Below are 7,734 nucleotides of genomic sequence, written 5' to 3'. Positions count from 1 at the left end.
AAAAAAAAAAAAAAAAAAAAAAAAAAAGAATATGAATTAGAAAATAAATCTGCAAATTTTGATAGAATGCCATATTTGTTTCTCTGCTAAAACTGCTGAGACGATAAAGGAATAAATTGGGAATAAACTTCAAAATGTGAAAAAGAGATTTCATTAGTAAATAAAAATCAGAACAGTTAAAAAAAAACTGAGAAGATGGGGATAATTTCAACAGAGTATTGAAGCCTACAACTTAAAATAGAAACAGAGGAGATATAAATAAGAAGACCACATCTTAGCTCCACTGAACCCTAACACGGACTTGACTTGAAAGTATTGGTTATAGTTGAGAATGGAATGCCACTTAGGACTGAAAACTCAGCTTCGAGGAGTTAGCCCTTGGGCTGCCTTCCTTTCTGCAGAAGAAGCATCTACAGCTGGTAGTTCATTGTTCTAAGGAGAACAGAAGGTAGAGTTTTTGACATTATTTTCGGTGTCCTATTGTAAGAAGCCAGCACCCCCCCTCATCACCATAGTACTTGAATATTATTTTCTTGTCATGTGCCTGGTGCTAAACCTCAGGTGAATCATTGAAGTTGGATAGTTCTTGCTCACAACAAGTAAAAGGTAGAAGCCTAAGGAGATATATTAAAGAATTGTAGATCCAACAAATCTAAATCTCTATAAAGAATGGACACCAGGAAGCTGGATGTGAAATTTTCACTTACTGCTAAAGAGAAGCCCTCAAAATATCCAGATACAAAGCCCAAAATATATCATGAATAGGTAACATATAAAGAAATGAGATTCAGGATTGAATCCTGGAAGATGGGAGCAATATTTTCATATTTAGAGAACACAGTAAAAATACCTCACATATTCCAGTACTCAGAACATTTACCTCTTATTCATTCTTTTTTAGACAATCATGTAAAGCAGTGATGTCAAACCCCATAGAGCTTTTAGTGATTTAAAAAAAAAAGCCCATGGTGGCAGTCATGCCATAAACTTGCCACCACTGCTCTAAAGTAGTGTTTCAAGAAATGAGAAAGTAAAACAGAAAGAGGAAGAATGTGGTCAAGGGAACAGAAGACTAAGAGAAATTCTAGGATACCAGCTCTGTACAGCTCTGTACCAGGAGCACAATCAGCTTTTGACTAGACCAAGAGGACCAGTAGAGAAGTTTGTAGAAAAAGAGAATATTTTAAAGAGGAACTGACAACAGTAGCTTGTTTGAGGGGGAAATCCTGAGGCTATGACAAAGGCCAACAGTGTAAGAGAAAGAGTTCTACATCTAGTACAAATAAGAGCTGTAAAAACTAGAGTAGTTTTGAAGTCATCAGTTTTTCTGTCTGCAGCATTGGAATGTGTAAAATGTAACTCTGCTGACCTCAGCGTGATCCTCCTCTCACCTCTCCAAGGGAGGCAGGGTGACTGATCCCTATTGATGATTTTCAGAAGAGACCTGGGCATGGGTGGCTCAGCCACTTCTGTCCTCTCTTTTTTCAGATCTGCCTGCCTGCAGAGAGCATACCTTCTGGTCTTCTCTCTCAACTGTCAGTAAATTTAGCAAGGCAGGTTCTGCTTCTATAGGGAGAAGGCTGGTGGCTGGCCAGAGCATTGGGCAGGTAAGTGATTCTGGGGTGCAGTGTACCTAAGGCATGTGGAGTGCTATGCAGATAACCAAGCCTGCTATAGCTTCTCACCAGGGCCAGAACTTGGTCAGTGAATAGTAAGGTATTGTGTATTGACTCAAGCCCAGTATTAAGGATGGAAATAAACAGTATGTCCTTTGGGAAGGTAGAGGAGTGTGGCATTAAGTGTTTGTATAAAAAGTTGAACTTTTGGCCTTATAGAAGACATTAGTTGCTTAGATAAAAGTGGGTGAGGAAGCTTTTCGTCATGTCTTTCAGTGCCATCTGATTTTTAAACCACAATGATGTATTATTTTGATTTTTAAAATTAAATAAAAAATCAAGGGGCAGCTGGTACCCCATTCTTGAGAAGCAGTTTTGAAAGTTCTTTCGACTTCATTTAGAGTAGTACAGCCTTGACCTTCAGAGATTCTCCCTGACATGCACAAGCTGAATGAGTCTACTGTGGGACAAATTTAGGAGACCTGTGAAACAATGTAATGGATTGTTGATTACCTAAAAATCTCTGTTACCAGATTTGTAAGATTTTTCTCTGAAGTGATTGATCTAACAGAAAAAAAGTGCTGGTTATTTGGTTTGAAAGTAATAACCAAACATTCCTTTTTCCTCAAAATGTTAGCACAGAGGGCAAAAATTTTGCAAAAATTTACTGATTCTTTGCTCAGGAAATTGAACATGATTTTATGTGTTGGAGTCATCAGGTGATCACTTTAGATCTGGAATGATACACCCTTGAGCTGACATGTTCACTGTTTATGAATGTTTTGGCTGCATTTGAAAAGCATGTATCTGGTGTTTCATAATTACATGCTCACATCTTTCACATTCTTATTTATTGTTCTTAAGGTGTTAAAGATGTAGCAAAAGAAAGGTTTTAAGCCTCTTAGTAGCTTCTTGTTTTCATATAAAATTTTTTGTATAAAAAATGCTGATGTTATGTTTGTTTCTTAACTATTTGAGTTCTAGATTACATATTTTATTAGTTTAACTGTCACTATGCTCTATTTTTAGTGGTTTTGCCCTTAATTTGACTTCAGTGGATATTATACCACACTCTGTTTGCCAAATAGATTGTCTGATTGTTTTAATATAATTTATTTTCAAATTGATATACAATTTTAATGCTACTGTTACCCAATTTCCAGTAAGCCTTTTTTGTAGATATGGTTAAGACTATTCTGAAATGTATATGGAAAGACAAAGGAATTGGAATAGCGAAGACAATTTTGAAAGGGCACTGTGTTTAAGACCTGTTATATTCTCATTTTCTCTCTTTAGTTTTTGAGACAGAATTTCACTATGCAGTTTAGGCTGGCCTTGAACTCGCTATGTAGCTCTATCAAACTCATGGGGATCCTCCTGCCTTAACCTTATGAGTGCTGGGTTTGTAGATCAAAGGGGGAAGGAAGATGTCAAGATATCAATGGAACAGAACCCATAAATAGAGCTACTCAAATATGTTTTTTTTTCTGTCATTGTGTTTTAAGTATGTGCCTTGTGAATAGGTAGATTTTATTTTGTGCCTCCATCTAACTCTTCTTCCTTTGGAAAACTTTTATATGAGAGTATCATGTTGCCATTATTTTTAAAATTTAAAAACATGCAATATAAAAAGCAGAAAACAGGTTCACTCCTGATATTCCCACTCATTTCATATCCATCTCTTTTCCTGGGTAAGCCACTATTCTTTTATTTTTTAATTCTTTTTAATGAGAAAAAAAGATAAAATAGCAATAAAACAGTTTCAAAACAGATTAGTAGGTCAGTTACAATAATTAATACATTGCATATTATTGTCTTGGTAATTATTCAGAGGACAAGATACAGACATGATATCTTGTCTAAACAATATTAGGATAAGCCACTATTAATTTTATGTTGTAAATCTGTGCATTTCTCTCTCTAGGCATTTCAAAGATAAACCCTCCAACACACACATTAAATAAACAATATTAGATTAGACTTTTAATAATGTTATGTAATGTGTTTACTCAGCAGCACAGGCACAGATCTTTCAGGTCATTTTACAAAAACCTGTCTTAGTCCATTACAGATACAGGAATTATTGTATCACAATATGGAAAATTTTCTTGGCTGCAGTTTATCTGAGCTCATCTTTTGTGAATACTTTCTTAGGATAATTTTCTAGGAGTAGATTTTAAGATTTTGACAGAAATTGCCAATTTACCTTTTAATAAGTCAGTAATGATGTATATTCTGCTGGTTATATATGAGGATGTGTTATTTCCCTCCTTGTTACCAACATTACTATTTTAATTTTTATATCTTGAAGTGGTAAAACCTTTAGATTTTTTTCTTTAACCCTTAGATTCTTTTAGCTTGTATTTCATTGCTTGAAAAACCATCTTTTTATGACTTTATTAGATTCTATATTTTTTTTCTGTGAACTTCATTTTCATATCTTCATATTTTTTTTTCATATCTTCTGCTTTTTGTTAGGTTGCCATTTTTAGGCCTCCTCATATATAAAGATAATAACTGTTAGTTGTATCTGTTAGCAATATAATCTGTAATTTATCACTTGTATTTTAGTATAAAAATATTTTAAAATAGAGTTTTCCTTTCCTACTCCAAGCAGTTTGGTTTTACTTAGGCCACAAGATAAACATCATTTATCGCAGTAGAGTCTTATATAAAGGATTGAATTTTTCTGCTCCTTAAAGTAAATCTGCCAGCTATTGACACATGTCATCTTATTTCTTATGATCTTATTTGATGCTTCAGGTGTATACTGTTAATCATTTATTGAAGGAGACTTTTTAACTGAATAAGGAAACTGCTGGTGAAAGTCTGCTCTAAAGACTTAGGAATGCATGAAAAAGTATTTTCAGATCTCTTCTAAGAGTGCTGAGTATTTAGAGGACATGAGAAATGACTTTTTGCTATAAAATCTTATATACTCTTTGGATTTTTAATCATATGAATACATTTCCTATTTTTAAATAAACTGAAAATTATTGGAGGAAACAGTATTTAGAACCCTGTGACTTCTAAGCACAATTCTTCACAAGCCTGTATATGTTTTAAAATAGTAAAGATAACTTAATATTTTACTATATCATTGTATATTTGTTATCAATTTGTCCTTTGTTTCTTTAGTGCATTTAAATATACTGGTTCTTCCCTGGCAAGCGCAAGTGCCTGAGTTCAGTCTCCGGTTCTGCCAAAAGAAAAAAACAAACAAAAATAAATAAATAAAAAATAAATATACTGGTTCTGTGTCGTTGGTTATCTAAGAAAACTTTAAAATACCACTAAACAATATATATGTATATATTTAAAAAATTTTTGCTTTATTTTTTTCTTAATTATTAGGGAAGTGTCTACAGGGTATTCAGGGTCTCACTACTAGATCCGACTCATAGGCCTGTTTACAGCCTCCTAAGTGCTGGGATTACAGGTGTGTGCCACCACGCCAAGTCCCAGTTGCCATCTCAGCATGCCCTGGGCATGGGGCTGGCACAGTAGGCCCAGGGGTTGATTATTTTATTTTTTCATGATACATAATAGTTAAAATTCCAGAAGTCCAACACAAGAACAGATCTTTATTTTTCTAATTTTTTTGTTTTTAATAATTTTATTGAGAAACAAATATCAATGAGACAGTTCCAAAACCGATTAGTAGGAGAGTTTCAATAATTAATACATTGCATACTGTTATCTTCTTAGTGGTTATGCATAGTACAAGATTCTGACATGATATTCTGTCCAAACATTATTAGTACAAATCTTTCTTCTCATTGAATTAAGAGAAAGTAGCTGTACATCTATCTCATTTTGTATATACAGATACAAAATGGTCATTCATTTGTATCCCCCTTTTTTGTTTAGTTTTGTCAGAGAAGGGTATTCCATTGTCATTTAAATATTGTAGGTGTGTGAATTCAGCAAAATGTTCTAATATAGTCCAGTATTCCATAAGAGTAGTGGGTCATCCGCAGGACTGGCAATGTCAGAAGTTGTTCACCTGAGCCCTTTACAGCCCAGCATACCAACATGGCTTCACCAGCCCTTATACCTCATTTTTTTACCTTTCTGCTGAATGGTTAAGACCAAGATAAAGCAAGACATATATAACAAGAAATGTAACTTTTGTATCTGATAAGATCAGTTAGATCCCTCAGGATTTACCCTGATACCCTGTACCACAGTTTGTAGATCCTTAGTCAATGTCAGCTATGTGGATAAATCACGGACATTGCTTGACCAACTTGACCTCTGTGAAAGCATGAGAGAATGTTTTCTCTCAATGTGACTCTCCTTAGGCACACTTTACCTCGTTGATCACTTTCCTCTGTGGCCCCATAATCTCCTTGATCAGAAAATTTGGGACACAACTGAGTTACATGATGTTTCAGTACAGGTTCGCTTATGTCCTGAGTCCTCACTGACCTTGAATGGCTAGGGCCAAAATGTTGGCTATCCTTTGCAACCCTTCTTTTTACTAATTTTAGGTCCTTAAACTTAAGTTGGTAATCCTCCAGAAGAGAAGCTTAATGATATTATTACCCTATAACATAGGCAGTTGCGCTTAACCTCATTATCTGAATATCAAACATCTTAGACATAACATGGAACAGGTATTTTCCATCAAGTATTGATATATTAAACTCTAAATCCCTACAGAATGTGAAAAAAGAAACAAAAAGTGAAAAAAAGTAGTAGTAAACAATCACATATTTTTATACAGAAATTTAGAAATCTAACCATATACAGCATTGTAGCCAGACAGTCCTGTGACTTTTTTTTTCTTGTCTCTTTTTTTCATTTCTTACCCTCCTTTATTTTTTAAAGAAACATTTACTTGAAAGACAGTATGGCAGTAATTGGTGTGTCAAATGACAAGCAGTACATATTTAGAAGACCAGAATGACAGGCATTCCAAGCATGACCCTACTACTACATACTGCTATCTTCAGTGCAGTTGCTTAGTTCACAGGTATCAGCATATATAGTTAGTCAGGGCGATAATCCTACCAATTAACGGCTAGTTTCAAAAAGATTGCAGGTGCTTTAATCCACTAAGCTATTTGGCTGGCCCCTCAACCAAGCAATATTAAAAAGAAAAATTGGTCTTTTTTGTTTTCTTAATTTATCAGAGAAAAACAGCTTTCACAAAGATAGCAATTTTCCAGAAAACTGAAAAATTTCTAGCAAGTGTTTTGAGACAGTCTCTAATGTAAGTCAGGCTGCCCTCAAACTATTCTTGCCTCAGCCTCCCAAGTGCTGTAATTATAGGCATACACCACCATACCTGACTTTCTATTAAATTTTAGCTGATTCCTTTAGGTCTTCAGTATAATGTTTGCTCTGAGGTGAGACCTTTCAATTTTTCTTCAATATTTAAAACTTATCCCTTTCATATCTCACTGCACAAACTAATTTCTAAAACCTAATAATGATTCATTTTATTTTTTTAAAATATATTTGTACGGGGTCTCACTATGCAGGTTGGACTGGTAGTGATCCTTCTGTTTTTAGCTTCCCCAGTGCTGGGATTACAGGCTTGCACTGCCACACCTGGACTCAGTGGCTGGCTCAGTGTGCCTGGGGGTGGAGCCTATGCGGCATGCAGGACCAGGGATTGAACCCTGGTCCCTATGCTTAATCTGTTGCTTAATCTGTCACCCTAAGCAGTCGCTTAATCTGCTGAGCTATATCGCCAGCCCTAATGATTCATTTTGAATAGTGCTTTTTATAGAAATGCCTGTTATTAATTTTTTTTTTTTGGTACTGGGATCTTGCACTTGCCAGGTAGGCACTTGTGCCATTAAGCTATATCCTCGGCCCCTATTTAATGTTTAGTATAACACTGGCAAATAGTGTTATATTTGTTTTGCCAACAAAGTGTTCTTTTATTTTTTGAAGGATAATTGAAGTATTTTAGATTTTATTAGCTGTCTTCATGGTATTTGTTGAATAATACCTTAAAAGTGGTATTGTAGTAGTAAATTTCCTAATTGTTTTCTATACTTGTAGGATTAATTCCATATAGTTACTTTTAATTAAAAATCAATTTATGAATATTTTCCTTAAAATCTTTGCATCTATCTATATATATTTTTGAGGCACCTTATAC

At 34.6% G+C, this 7,734-nt stretch overlaps 1 protein-coding gene across 1 annotated transcript in view; it reads left to right on the top strand.

The window, feature by feature from the left end:
* The window catches only part of Adam9 (ADAM metallopeptidase domain 9), a 147,938-nt gene that overhangs the window by 124,620 nt on the left and 15,584 nt on the right, over window positions 1–7,734 (top strand). The gene's annotated exons all lie outside the window — the stretch shown is intronic.

Source organism: Octodon degus, unplaced genomic scaffold, assembly GCF_000260255.1.
Source record: "Octodon degus isolate 3935 unplaced genomic scaffold, OctDeg1.0 scaffold00088, whole genome shotgun sequence".
NCBI lineage: Eukaryota > Metazoa > Chordata > Mammalia > Rodentia > Octodontidae > Octodon > Octodon degus.
Note: the sequence above shows the minus strand (reverse complement) of the source record. Positions and strands in the feature narration are given on the sequence as shown.